Raw genomic sequence first — 15,739 nt, forward strand, 5'->3', positions numbered from 1 at the left:
AGGGGACGACAGAGGATGAGATGGCTGGACGGCATCACCGACTCAATGGACGTGAGTCTGAGTGAACTCTGGGAGACGGTGATAGACAGGGAGGCCTGGCGTGCTGTGATTCATGGGGTAGCAAAGAGTCGGACACGACTGAGTGACTGAACTGAACTGAACTGAACTGAACTGAACAAGAAGGAATGTTTTCCTGAACCAAGAGGCTAATAAGGTGATCCAGAGAATTTTGGATACTGTTTTATGGCCTAGTCCAGTAATAGCACATTGAGTGACCTGTCAACAAAATCTTTGCCAAACCTAATAATGGACATTCTCAGCACCATGGATTAAAATGGTCATGAAATGCCCCCCTCAAAACCATGGTCAAGTTTATGAGCAAAAAGGGGCTCTGCCAACTGAAAACTGACACTTGCCAGCTACGTCCACAAAGACTAAATCATGGCCACTGCAACTGCTTACCTTCAACTCCCCTGAAAGGAATTCAGGGTAAAAATCAGGAATGAGACACTCTGTGCTCTGAGAAAAACTGGCAGAACAGGCCTTCAGATAGTTAGATCTTTTCAAGAAAAGATTTTATGAGTCCCAATTCTTGCATCTTCTCATACCTAGAGAAACACTGACATCGCTAATGGTGACATCTGCTTTGGCTATTAAGGAAAATTTTACAATTAAAAGTCAAAATAGAGTTACTGTGGTTCAGACATCTGGGAAATCACAAGGTGATTCTATGGGTATAATTTCAGACTAGACCTTGTATTGCTGAACACTTGAGTTTTCTGAGTCATGTCAGGTTTGGTTGCCACCATTTTCAAAACAGTGTCTGTTGGAAGCTAGTAACTGCAACCTTACTTTTTATAAAACTAGGCAACTGGCTACTTGGCTACAAGTATCCCCAAAGTGCCAGGTCCAGACTGAGTTTAAGGCTTATTCTTCTTAACAGAAATGAGATTTATTTTGTCTATTAAAATTCCAGTTATCAAGCCTCCAACTACTTCTAATTGAGTCTGTTACACCAAAATGGCAGACCAAGGGATCGAGATTTTAATCATACAAGACTCAGATCTAGGACTTGGAACGCAGGAATACTTCCAATTCAGTGTCTATTCTCCAAGCTGAGACCGTCCTATGCCCTACTTTGACAGGAAGTTATCACAGTCATAGTTGCCTAATTCCCTAAATTAAAACTGAGCGGGACTCTGTGGGGCTCCGGAGTACAGATCCGTTCTGTGTTCTCCATTTCTTTCCTGTAGGATATAGGCTTCATTCAGCCTCCTTGACCTTCCCTGAGTTCCAAAGTGAAAAGTGAAGTCACTCAGTCGTGTCCGACTCTTTGCGACCCCATGGACTGTAGCGTACCAGGCTCCTCTGTCCATGGGATTTTCCAGGCAATAGTACTGGAGTGGATTGCCATTTCCTCCTCCAGAGGGTGGATTCAAATAATTGCTAATCAGGGAAGGGAGGGGGATACAGAAACAAAGGAGAAACAATCAAATGGTGGTACAGCCTTGAGACAGGGTCCAGGTTCCTACTCAAAAAAATATGCATAACAATGTCTTTGAGTTCTTCTACAGAACTGGGGCCCCCACCCAAGTGGGAGAATGGTAACTTCAGGCTGAGCACAAGATTCCTGGAGCACAGCTCTGTTGCCTCACCACCAATCACTCAAAGTCACAAACCCTGCAGCCCTCACCCCAAATGTTGCCTTCTGTTTCTGGGGACCAGTAATGACCATTCTGTTAGGTCTCCTGTTTGGCCCTATTTCATCTCTGAGAGGAGCCAATAGTTTCTAATTAAATTGCTGTTATTACAAGGGTGAACGCTGGTTTCAGGCTTGACTTAGATCAGGTAGAGAGAGACTTCTGCTCTGCTAGGCAGACCTACATCCATGCACAGCAGGAAGAAGTTACAGAAGAAAGAGACTGCCCCAATTCCCAAGAAGTATCTTGAGTATGCAGTCTCTCAGGGGGGAGTTGCTAGGGAAAGCACATTGACTGAAACCACCCACCCTGGCCAGGCACCATAGTAACCATTTGCATGAGTTGTTTTACAACAGGAGGTCCTGGTAAGACACACGGAACTAATAAGCCACCATCAACCAGAAGAGTTAGGGAAAGGTCAAAAGGAGACAACACATGTCCGACCACCTCCCAGAATCCTTGCTGGCAACCATCTTGGCTGCACCACCATGAAGGGCTCTGAGTCAGAATGACTGGCTAAACAACCTGGAAATTAATCCCATCACCATAAAACCCGAGACTGCTAGCCACATGGCAGAGCTGTTCTCCTGGGTTCCCTTACCCTACTGCTCTCCACCCGGGTGCCCTCTCCCAATAAAATCTCTTGCTTTGTCAGCACATGTGTCTCCTCAGATAATTCACTTTCGAGTGTTAGAAAAGAGCCCAGTTTCAGGCCCTGGATGGGGTCCCCCTCCTGCAACACCTCCACCACTCTCTTTACTTTTTCTTTCATTACCAATTTTAATTAATCTTTATACTTTTGGAAAAAATGAGAAGCCAGTCAAATATTTCTTATTCCAGAGATGATCTTAACCAAATATGAAGACTGAACTAAATAAACAGACCAATAGCAGCAATGAAGAACTATTTAACATTTTAAAATTTATTCTCTAACAAAAATGTTCACTTAAACATTCTCTCTGTTCAATAGTTCATTAATTACTTAATCTATATAATTCATTACATTTAATCACTTTGATTCAGTTGCAAGTCTTTGTTTTCCTGGTGTGGCACACCCTCACTAAATGTAAAATATATAAGCACCTTGAGTGTTCTTTATACACTTCTGAGTGACTATGAAAGTTTATTTGACCACAGAGCTTAAGAAGAAACCACTAGATCGGATCAGATCAGATCAGTCGCTCAGTCATGTCTGACTCTTTGCGACCCCATGAATCACAGCACGCCAGGCCTCCCTGTCCATCACCAACTCCCGGAGTTCACTCACACTCACGTCCATCGAGTCAGTGATGCCATCCAGCCATCTCATCCTCTGTCATCCCCTTCTCCTCCTGCCCCCAATCCCTCCCAGCATCAGAGTCTTTTCCAATGAGTCAACTCTTCACATGAGGTGGCCAAAGTACTGGAGTTTCAGCTTTAGCATCATTCCTTCCAAAGAAATCCCAGGGCTGATCTCCTTCAGAATGGACTGGTTGGATCTCCTTGCAGTCCAAGGGACTCTCAAGAGTCTTCTCCAACACCACAGTTCAAAAGCATAGGGGGAAATGCATAGCACTGCTTCTACACTCAGACTACATATTTTCTAATATGTGTAATGCTTTACAATTTGTAAATATTTTAAAATATTTATTATACAGTAGAGACTTATTGGAGAAGGAAATGGCAACCCACTCCAGTGTTCTTGCCTGGAGAATCCCAGGGACGGGGGAGCCTGGCGGGCTGCCATCTATGGGGTCACACAGAGTTGGACACAACTGAATCGATTTAGCAGCAGCAGCAGCAGAGACTTATTAGTAGTAAAGTTTATTTGGAATAAAAATTACTTTCCCAATATGTTTTAATCTCATAGATTGTTTCTGTCATTTATGTAATATAGTACAAAAAAATTTCTAATGGGACAATCACTATTCAACGATTAATCATGAACAATTGATATATAATCAAATCACTTTTTATTTAGTTCTGATATAAATATCCTACCAGCAAAATGAATCAAATTCATCTTATTTTTTTTAGATACTTGGAATGTAATAAGAAAGATGATCATTTCCAGAAAAAAAGATCTTTGGATTATCTTTCACAATATGCATTCATTCACTCAATATGCATTATTTGATCCATCAAATAAATAATGACTACTTACTATATACAAGACCTTATGATAAGACCACATTATGATATAGAGTGAACAGCCTATGTTTGTAATCAATAGAAAAGTCCTAACTTTTGTTTTAATTGTATTACCAGGGCTCACTATTACACAAATACAGTTTTTACATAATTATCACCTAAAGTAAACTAATTAAAAATTAAGAGTATAATAACAAATATTATTTTGAACTTATAATCTCTATGAGAAAATAATTCCACTCTATTCCTTAAGGAACTCTGTCTAAAATTATTTTAAATGGAAATTTTATAACTGTATGTCATAACCCTACTGCTAGCTTTGGCCATACAAAAATTTTCCTTTTGTATGAGGAAATAAAAATCTAACTGTGGAGAGAGGTACGAAGGTACATAAACAGTAAAATGCCATGATAGATGCTTTTCTGCAGGTATACTGCCATGGGACCACAAATAAGGGCAGAAAGCAGGGGAGGCAGATTGCAGGAAAAGCCTCCTCAAAAGAAGTAAACATTTGGTGCAGGGTCTGAATAAGAAAAAAAATTTTTTTTTTTTTAATAATCAGGGGAAGAGTAAGAGGAAGAAAAGGAGAATGAAAAGAAAGAGGAAAGGGAGGAGAAAATGAACAGCTACATTTTTATAGGCTCCACAGAGTTTCGCCTACATTATCTCATTTAATGCTTAGAACAAGCTTTGAGTTAGATGCTATGGGTACTGAAATTTACTAGAGCTGTGTTTCTGGCAGTGTCAAAAGAAAGCAGTGTGCTCCAGCAGAGAAAAACACTTCCCCTGTGCGAATCAAGTTGATGGTCAGAGTAAACAGGTAAGCCTTAAGAACAAGATGTGTTTTGTGCTCAGTCTCTCAGTCATGTCCAACTCTTTGCAACCCTATGGACTGTAGCCCACCAGGGTCCTCTGTCTATGATATTTTCCAGGCAGGAATACTGGGGTGGGTTGCCATTTCCTACTCCAGGATGAGATGTGTTTTAGAAAGAGTAGTAAGAGAAGGAAATAAACAAATCCCCATCCCTACTGTGTGACACATTTGTATGTTTTTAATGAATTAAAGAAAGGATAAAGTAAGAAACAGGGAAAGAGAAAGAAAACCCATGATCGAAGGTAGACTGAAGACAAATTGTGAGTGGCCTTCTCTGGTGGCTCAGATGGTAAAGAATCCTCCTGCAATATGGGAGACCCTGATTTGATCCCTAAATTGGGAAGATCCCCTGGAGAAGGGACCAGTTACCCACCCCAGTATTGTTCCCTGGAGAATCCCCATGGATAGAGGAGCCTGGTAGGCTACAGTTCATGGGGTCAAAAAGAGTCAGACATGACTGAGCAACTTTCACTTTTGCTTTCAATGCCAGAACAAAACTTTGAGACTTAATTACGTGAGAAACAGGGAGCCAAAGGCTTTTTAACAGTAAGGAGGTGACATGACAACCCTCATAGAGAAGGTTATTAAAGGAAATAGAAAGTAGAGACAATAAATTATGTAAAGAAATTTCTGCAACATCTGGGTAAGAAATGGAGAAATTGCAAACTAGACAGAAATTGGGAGTAAAAGGTAGTACTAAAATATCAATTAGGAGGAATATTTTGGCTTACACTCAATATTGTATTTTAGGTTTCTATATTGGACAGCTGGGAGGACAGTGATACTCCTTAATTAAGTCTGAGAATATAGAAGGGAAGTTAGAATATAGGGAAAGTTAGGATGGTAATGATACGGAGAAGGCAATGGCACACCACTCCAGTACTCTTGCTTGGAAAATCCCATGGACGGAGGAGCCTGTTAGGCTGCAATCCATGGGGTCGCTAAGAGTCGGACACAACTGAGTGACTTCACTTTCACTTTTCACTTTCATGCACCAGAGAAGGAAATGGCAGCCCACTCCAGTGTTCTTGCCTGGAGAATCCTAGGGATGGGGGAGCCTGGTGGGCTGCCGTCTATGGGGTCGGATAGAGTCAGACACAACTGAAGTGACTTAGTTAGTTAGTTAGGATGGTAATGATAATAAAACAATATTGCTATTATGCATAAAAAAGTATAATATATAATTTTCACACTGTGGTACAAAAATATTTCAAAAGGTAAGCTTCTGAGAATTCCAAGGGGTTAGTATCAGATCATATTTACTGATTCACTTAACAATGCAAAAGCATATAATGGAAAAATATCTATAGTGTTTTAATAAAAGCTTTGTTTGATATATAACTCATATACTATAAAATTCACCCTTTTAAAGGATACAACTCAGTGGGCATTAGTACATTTACAAAGTTGTGCATCCATCACCATTGACTTTGAAATTTTTCATCAACCCATAAAGGGACGTGGTTCCCAACAGCAGTCAATTACTCACCACTTGCTCTTCCTCAGAACCTTGATAACCACAAATCTACTTTCTGCCCCTATAGATTTGCCTATTCTGGACATTTCATATAAATAAAAATACAATATTTTTGTTTTTTATGAGTGACTTCTTTCATTTTGCCTAATATTTCGAGTGTATACATGTTGTAGTACATGCCAGTTCTTTCTTTTACTTCCTTTTATTTCATTTCATGGAAGGGCCATATTTTATTTATCCATTATTCAGCTGATGGACATTGGATTATTTCCACTCTTGACTATTTTGAATAATGCTCTTATAAATATTCACATACAAATTTATTTGTTGTTGTTGTTCAGTCTCTAAGTCGTGTCTGACTCTTTGCAACCACATGAACTGCAGCATGCCAGGCTTCCCTGTCCTTCTCAGTCTCCCAGAGTTTGCTCAAACTCATGTCAAATTCATGTGTGGGAATAGTTTTCCATTTGTATTTAGTATATACTAGGGTTGGAATTGCTGGGACACATGGGTCATATGTTTAACATTTTAAGAAACTGGCTAATTTCCAAAGTGGCAATATGATTTTCAATCACACCAACAATATGTAAATTTTAATTTCTCCACATCCTTGCCAACACTTGTTACATTTCTGTCTTAGATTTTAAGACCCCTTCCTAATGGGTATCAAGTAGCAAGTCATTGTAGTTTTGACTTGCATTTCACTAATTGCTAATGATGCTAAGTATCTTTTTATGGGCTTATTGACTATTTCTATATCATCTTTGAAGAAATGGCTTCCCTGGTGGATCAGCTGGTAAAGAATCTGCCTGCAATGTGGGAGACCTGGGTTCAATCCCTGGGTTGGGAAGATCCGCTGGAGAAGGGAATGGCTATCCACTCCAGTATTCGGGCCTGGAGAATTCCACTGACTATTTAGTCCATGGGGTCACAAAGAGTCAGACATGACTGAGTGACTTTCACTTTCACTTTGAAGAAATGAGTTTAATTATTATACAGAGTTTTTCCCAGCTTTATTGAGATATAGTTGTTACACAACATTGTGTAACTCTATGATATACAACGTGATGAACAACACACACATATATTGTGCCATTCTAATATGTATTATGAGAAGATACTTCATTGCAGTTTCAACTTGCACTTCTTGATGATTCGTGATGTTGAACAACTTTTCATGTACCTGTTGGCCATTGTATGTCTTCCTTGAAAACATGTCTGTTCAGGCCCTCTGATCATTTTTAATAAGATTGTTTGATTTTTTGCTATTGAATTGTATTAGTTCATTATATATTTTGTATGGTAATCACTTATTAGATAATTTTTCTCCCATCCCATAGTGGTATGCTTTAATTTCCTTTGCTTTATCTTTGGTGTATTCTTTATCTTTCTGCAGGTTGACTATATTACCCACTTCTTTCTAGCCTCCATGATTTCTCATGAGAAGTCAGTTCTTAATATTATTGAGGAGCCACCATACATAATAAGTCCATTTTCTCTTGCTACTTTCAAGTTCTCTTTTAAATTGACTTTTGACAGATTGAATATGAAGTGTTTAGATGTAGATCTCTTTAAGTTTATCATACTTGGAGTTGTTTGACTGTGAAAATGAATGTTTCCCATCAAATCTGGAAAGATTTCTTCCAATAAACTCTGCCACTCTCCTCTGTTTCTGGGACTCTCATTATATATATGTTTATATGTGTTCATGCTAAGTCGCTTCAGTTGTGACTATAGCCCACCAGGCTCCTCTGTCTATGGGATTCTCCAGGAAAGGATACTGGAGTGTTTGTGTACTTGAGAGTATCCCATAGGCTATGTTCATTTTTCTTGATACTTCTATATTCTGTTCCTCAGACTGATTAATCTCAATTGGCATATCTTCAAGTTTGCTGATTCATTCTGTCAGCTCAAATCATCTCCTTCAGTTAATTTTAAAGCCCCTTTAATGAATTTTTCATTTCAGTTATTGTACTTTTTAATTCCAGAATTTCTATTTCATTCTTTTTTATAATTTTTATTTGTAATCCCTATTTAGCAAGATGTTTCTCTCTTACCTTGTTTTAGCTTTCAATGATAGCTTCCTTTAGTTCTTTGAATATTTTTAAATTAACTAATATAAAATTTTTGTCTAATAAGCCTAGTATCTGAGCTTTTCAGGGACTATTCCTATTAATTATTTTCTTTCCAACATATGGTCCATTATGTGTCTCATAGTTATTTGTTGAAACTAGCATTTTAAATAATTTATTATAATGTGGCAACTCTAGAGATCAATTTATCCCTTCCTCCAAGTGTTTTTTTTTTTTTTTTCTTGCTGTTGCTGTTACTATTGCTATTGTCCTTTGTTTTAATGACTATCCTGGACTAATTATGGAAAGCTTATATCCTTGTATACAGTCACTGCCTTGTCTGCTCAGTTAGTATTCAGATAATGTTTGTAAGATTTCCTTAAATGCCTTGACTCAGTAAGTATCCCCTTTTTTAACAGGGTGTGTGTGTGTATTAAATTATGCCTTTTATGTCTGCATTTTAAAACTCTACCCTGTCCTTAAGTCCCTGTTTGCACACAAAATCAAGGTTGGCCCAAGGTGAGAGACTAGGGCCTTTCATGTCTTTCCTGGGCATGCCCACAGTCCTACACATGTGTTGGACTTCCTGGTCCCCCCAAATACTTATATCTTTTCTAAGCCCCCCAAAGAACATCTCATTCTCCATATTTTTCTTTTAAAGTCTTGAGCCATCTTCTTGTTTCTTTAACTAATATCATGACCTCAAGACTTGTTAAATTAAACAATTTATGCTAATCATTTACAACAAACCTCCTGAAGTTGGTTCTTTCCCACTGAGCAGTTTAAGTTACGTCAATTAAAGACAAATCCTATGAGTAAGGCTTTCTAAGTAGCAACAAGGCAGATTAAATAGTGACAGGTATCTCAGGGAAATGAAGCTTTGTGGGGGCGGGGGGGGCGGTGGCGGGGGCTGAGGGCTGGAGATTCAAATTCATTCTGACCCCTCCAGTCGCTGCTAATCACCTTGTTTCACAGCTACTATGGATGTGTCCTACTGACTTTCAAAGCTACTGTGGATCTGGTGTGGGGTTAGGGGAACAGAAAAAGGGCAAATTCAGTTCAGTTCAGTTCAGTCACGTCTGACTTTTGTGACCCCATGAATCACAGCATGCCAGACCTCCCTGTCCATTACCAATTCCATGAGTCCACCCAAACCCATGTCCATTGAGTCGGTGATGCCATCCAACCATCTCATCATTCGTCGTCCCCTTCTCCTCCTGCCCTCAATCTTTCCCAGCATCAGGGTCTTTTCCAATGAGTCAGATCTTTACATCAGGTGGCCAAAGTATTGCAGTTTCAGCTTCAACATCAGTCCTTCCAATGAACACACTGGACTGATCTCTTTAGGATGGACTAGTTGGATCTCATTGCAGTCCAAGGGACTCTCAAGAGTTTTCTCCAACACCACAGTTCAAAAGCATCAATTCTTCGGTGCTCACCTTTCTTTATAGTCCAACTCTCTCACCCATACATGACCACTGGAAAAACCATAGCCTTGATAGATGGATCTTTGTTGACAAAGTAATGTTTCTGTTTTTAATTTGCTATCTAGGTTGGTCATAACTTTCCTTCCAAGGAGTAAGTGTCTTTTAATTTCATGGCTGCAGTCACCATCTGCAGTGATTTTGGAGCCCCCCAAAATAAAGTTTGACACTGTTTCCACTGTTTCCCCATCTATTTGCCATGAAGTGATGGGACCAGATGCCATGATCTTGGTTTTCTGAATGTTGAGCTTTAAGCCAACTTTTTCACTCTCCTCTTTCACTTTCATCAAAAAGCTTTTTAGTTCCACTTCATTTTCTGCCATAAGGGTGGAGTCATCTGCATATCTGAGGTTATTGATTATTCTCCTGGCAATCATGATTCCAGCTTGTGCTTCTTCCAGCCCAGCGTTTCTCATGATGTACTCTGCATATAAGTTAAATAAACATGGTGACAATATACAGCCTTGAGGTACTCCTTTTCCTATTTGGAACCAGTCTGTCTAGTTCTAACTGTTGCTTCCTGACCTGAATACAGGTTTCTCAAGAGGCTGGTCAGGTGGTCTGGCATTCCCATCTCTCAGAATTTTCCACAGTTTATTGTGATCCACACAGTCAAAGGCTTTGGCATAGTCAATAAAGCAGAAGTAGATGTTTTTCTGGAACTCTCTTGCTTTTTTGATGATCCAGTGGACGTTGGCAATTTGATCTCTGGTTCCTCTGCCTTTTCTAAAACCATCTTGAACATCTGAAAGTTCATGGTTCATGTATTGCTGAAGCCTGGCTTGGAGAACTTTAAGGATTACTTGATTAGCATGCGAGATAAGTGCAATTGTGTGGTAGTTTGAGCATTCATTGGCATTGCCTTTCTTTGGGATTGGAATGAAAACTGACCTTTTCCAGTCCTGTGGCCATGGCTGAGTTTTCCAAATTTGCTGGCATATTGAGTGCAGCTCTTTCACAGCATCATCTTTCAGGATTTGAAATAGCTCAACTGGAATTACATCAACTAGCTTTGTTCATAGTGATGCTTTCTAAGGCCCACTTGACTTCACATTACAGGATGTCTGGCTCTAGGTCAGTGATCACACCATCACAATTATCTGGGTCGTGAAGATCTTTTTTGTACAGTTCTTTTGTGTATTCTTGCTACTTCTTCTGCTTCTGTTAGATCCCTACCATTTCTGTCCATTATGGAGCCCATCTTTGCATGAAATGTTCCCTTGATATCTCTAATTTTCTTTAAGAGATCTCTAGTCTTTCCCATCTGTTGTTTTCCTCTATTTCTTTATATTGGTCACTGAGGAAGGCTTTCTTATCTCTCCTTGCTATTCTTTGGAACTCTGCATTCAATTGGGTATATCTTTGCTTTTCTCCTTTGCTTTTCACTTCTCTTCTTTTCAAAGCTATTTGTAAGACCTCCTCAGATAGCCATTTTGCTTTTTTTGCATTTCTTTTTCTTGGGGATGATCTTGATTCCTGTCTCCTGTACAATGTCACAAACCTCCATCCATAGTTCATCAGGCACTCTGTCTATCAGATCTAGTCCCTTAAACCTATTTCTCACTTCCACTGTAGGGCAAATAAAATACCACAAAAATCATTACTGTTAATGAAATCCAGCCATTTTTCTTGTTGCAAGCCTTTGATTAATTTTCAGAGTTCTGATACAGTTGATTATGAACATTTTTGTCACTGTTCTCATTGCTTTTATGAAGATGTGGATTTTCAGAGGTCCCCACAGTGCCATTTCAAACCTGCTTCCCTGAGGTTATGTTTTTGAATTATGTTTAATAGTGAATTGATATAATGGAGAACAAAGAAGTATCTTTAAAGTAATTGACTGTTCAATGAAGATAACAGAATGCATGCAGCCAAATTAATATTATTTTACTCAAATTCCCATCTTAGGAAGAAATACCACTTATTCTATGATGGTTCACGCACAAATATATTTTGAATTTTTAAATTTTACTTCAGTTCTGTCGCTCAGTCATGTCTGACTCATTGTGACCCCATGAATCACAGCATACCAGGCCTCCTTGTCCATCACCAATGCCCAGAGTTCACTCAAACTCATGTCCATCGAGTCGGTGATGCCATCCAGCCATCTATCTCATCCTCTGTTGTTCCCTTCTCCTCCTGCCCCCAATCCCTCCCAGCATCAGAGTCTTTTCCAGTGAGTCAACTCTTTACATGAGGTGGCCAAAGTATTGGAGTTTCACTTTAGTATCAGTCTTTCCAATGAAAACCCAGGACTGATCTCCTTTAGGATGGACTGGATCTCCTTGCAGTCCAAGGGACTCTCAAGAGTCTTCTCCAACACCACAGTTCAAAAGCATCAATTCTTCGGCGCTCAGCTTTCTTCACAGCCCAACTCTCACATCCATACATGACCACAGGAAAAACCATAGCCTTGACTAGATGGACCTTTGTTGGCAAAGTAATGTCTCTGCTTTTGAATATGCTATCTAGGTTGGTCATAACTTTCCTTCCAAGGAGTAAGTGTCTTTTCATTTCATGGCTGCAATCACCATCTGCAGTGATTTTGGAGCCCAAAAACATAAAGTCTGACACTGTTTCCACTGTTTCCCCATCTATTGCCCATGAAGTGATGGGACCAGATGCCATGATCCTAGTTTTCTGAACGTTGAGCTTTAAGCCAACTTTTTCACTCTCCGCTTTCACTTTCATCAAGAGGCTTCTTAGTTCCTCTTCACTTTCTGCCATAAGGGTGGTGTCATCTCCATGTCTGAGGTATAGATATTTCTCCCAGCAATCTTGATTCCAGCTTGTGCTTCTTCCAGCCCAGCGTTTCTCATGATGTACTCTGCATATAAGTTTAATAAACAGGGTGACAATATACAGCCTTGATGTACTCCTTTTCCTATTTGGAACCACTATGTTGTTCCATGTCCAGTTCTAACTGTTTCTTCCGGACCTGCCTATAGGTTTCTCAAGAGGCAGGTCAAGTGGCCTTGTATTCCCATCTCTTTCAGAATTTTCCAGTTTATTGTGATCCACACAATCAAAGGCTTTGGCATAGTCAATAAAACAGAAATAGATGTACCATGAGGTAAATGAATTTTTAAATTTTATTTTCATAATAACTATTTAGATCCTTTGTGAGAAATTTAACTGAACAAAGTCTAATTTAAAAAATATTTAATCAAGCTGAAAATATAATCATCTTTATCCAAACCAAGTGGTACACACAGCTTTTACACTCAGTCATGTCTGACTCTTTGCAAACCAATGGACGAACTCTCCAGGCCAGAATATTGTAGTGGGTAGCCTTCCCCTTCTCCAGGGGATCTTCCAAACTTAGTGATCAAACCCAGCTCTCCCCATTGCAGGCAGATTCTTTACCAGCTGAGTCACAAGGGAAGCCCAAGAACACTGGAATGGGCAGCCTATCCCTTCTCCAGCAGATCTTCCCAACCCAGGAGTTTAACCAGCATCTCCTGCATTACAGGTTGATACCTTACCAACTGAGCTATCAGGGAAACAAATGATAGCTATGAAGTAATCAGAATAATATTTTTGTTTGGATTATAATTTAACTATAAAAAGTTCATTTCAAAAAAGTAATTCCTCAAAATATGATAATATTGAAATCGTTTTATAGCATTCTTATAGGCTACATTTGACTTAAGTTCTAAAATGAGTGCTAAAAATATCAGTCTTGTTATTATTTTATTTCCAAGTCATATGTGTGTTAAAAGCCTTTCTACTAACCATCTCTAGTCACACTAGTCAGGCAAACAAAAAATTAGCAAAACACTTGTAATGCCTTCTGAATTCCCTTCTTATATTTCATCTATACTCCTACTGTGCTAATTTAGGACTTCATGGACTCAAACTACCATGTGATTAGTAAAATGCATGCATTCTTACCTACAAACCCTTAAAAAGAAAAATTATACCAGGTGTTAAGAAAAATAAAGAATTATATACCATGGCATCTCCTCTGGAAGTCTTTACAAACTAGTTGATGATAAGATATAATTTCCTTCTCACAAAACATAATTATCAAAAATATGATAAATACAACAAATATAGCAAATGAGATGGGATAGAGATCCAAATGGTCTAGAATGTTTAGGAAGGAATTAATACAGGAAGTAAGGCTTGAAAAGATTTTGAAGGATAATTAGAATTTAAAGATTCACTCTTTAACTCATTCTTTTAACCATAATAATAATGAGTAACATAATAATGAGTACACAGTAGGTGAAGATATTAATGAATAAACATTGACTAGATGATTTTGATGCACAGTAAGGAGAAAAAGCACTATTGATGGGGAAAACAGAATGATCAAAAACATAGAGGTAGGAATAAGCATGACATGTTTAAGGGAATGCAAAACTCTAGCTTTATTAAATCAAATATTATATGATTATCTGGCAATTATGGCATTATAGAGCTAGCTAAAGGTCCTAAGAAGGGCTTCCTCAGTCGTGGCTCAGACCGTAAAGAATCTGCCTGCAATGTGGAAGACCCTGGTTCGATCCCTGGTTTGGAAGATCCCCTGGAGAAGATAATAGCAACCCACTCAAGTATTTTTGCCTGGAGAATTCCATGGACAGAGTAGCCTGGCAAGCTACAGTCCATAGGATCTCAAAAGTCAGATATGACTGAGCACTAACAATTTCACTTTCAAAGATCCTTAGAAATCATCTTTAGCTTCTGCAGAGCATAGGATACCACCAACAAAATGAAAAGACAACCCACAGAACTGGGGGAAATATTTGCAAATGATGCAACCCACAAGGGATTTGTCTACAAAATATACAAAAAGCACATGCAGCTCTGTGTCAAAAAAAAAAAAAATTAAAATAAACAACCCAATCAAAAAATGGGCAGAAGATCTAAATAGATCTAAATTTCTCCAAAGAAGACATACAGATGGCCAAAAAGCACATGAAAAGATGTTCAACATCACTAATTATTGGAGAAATGCAAATCAAATCTACCTTGAGTTATCACCTCAAGCAGGTCAAAGTGGCCATCATCAAGAAGTCTACAGGCAATAAATGATGGAGAGAGTGTAGAGAAAAAGGAAACGTTCTACACTGTTGTTGGGAATATAAATCGGTACAACAGTTATGGAGAACAGTATGAAGCTTCCTTTAAAAACTTAAAATAGCATTACTATATGACCCAGGAATCCCAGTCCTGGGTATATATACAGAGAAAATCATAATCTGAAAGAATACATGCATCCCAATATTCATTGAAGCGCTATTTACAATAGCTAAGCCATGGAAGCATCCTAAATGCCCATTGACAGAGGAACACATAAAGAAGAAACGGTACATATATATAATGGAATATTACTCAGCTCCCCAAAAAAGAATGAAATAATGCCATTTGCAGCAACATAGACAGATCTAGAGATTAATATACTAAGTAAACTAAGTCAAAGACAAACAACAAGTAAATCACTCACATGTGGAATCTAATTTTTAAAAGATATAAATAAACTAATTTACAAAATAGAAGCAGACTTATAGATAATGAAAACAAACTTATGGTTACCAAAGGGGAAACATGAGGGGTTGCTGTTGTTTAGTTGCTAAGTCATGGTTGAATCTTATGACCTCATGGACTGTAGCTCCCTAAGCTCCGCTATCAATACGATTTTCCAAGCAAGAATACTGGAGTGAGTTGCCATTTCCTTCTCCAGGGGCTCTTCCTGACCCAGGGATCAAGTCTGCATATCCTGCACTGGCAGGCAGATTCTTTACCACTGAACCACCAGGGAAGTCAAACATGGGTGGTGGGGAATAAATTAGGAGCTTGGGATAAACACACATATACTACTATATATAAGATAGATAACCAACAAGGACCTACTATATAGCACAGGGGACTCTGCCAATATTTTGTGATAATCTATATAAGAAAAGAATCTTAAAAAGAATGAATATATAACTGAATCACTTTCCTGTACACCTGAAACTAACACATTATAAATCAACTATACTCCAATAAAATTA

At 38.7% G+C, this 15,739-nt stretch overlaps 1 protein-coding gene across 2 annotated transcripts in view; it reads right to left on the bottom strand.

Moving 5' to 3' along the window:
* Window positions 1-15,739, bottom strand: part of CTNNA3 (catenin (cadherin-associated protein), alpha 3) — a 1,923,005-nt gene that overhangs the window by 1,515,107 nt on the left and 392,159 nt on the right. The gene's annotated exons all lie outside the window — the stretch shown is intronic.

This window comes from Bison bison, unplaced genomic scaffold, assembly GCF_000754665.1.
Source record: "Bison bison bison isolate TAMUID 2011002044 unplaced genomic scaffold, Bison_UMD1.0 scf7180017864309, whole genome shotgun sequence".
Classification (NCBI taxonomy): Eukaryota; Metazoa; Chordata; class Mammalia; order Artiodactyla; family Bovidae; genus Bison; species Bison bison.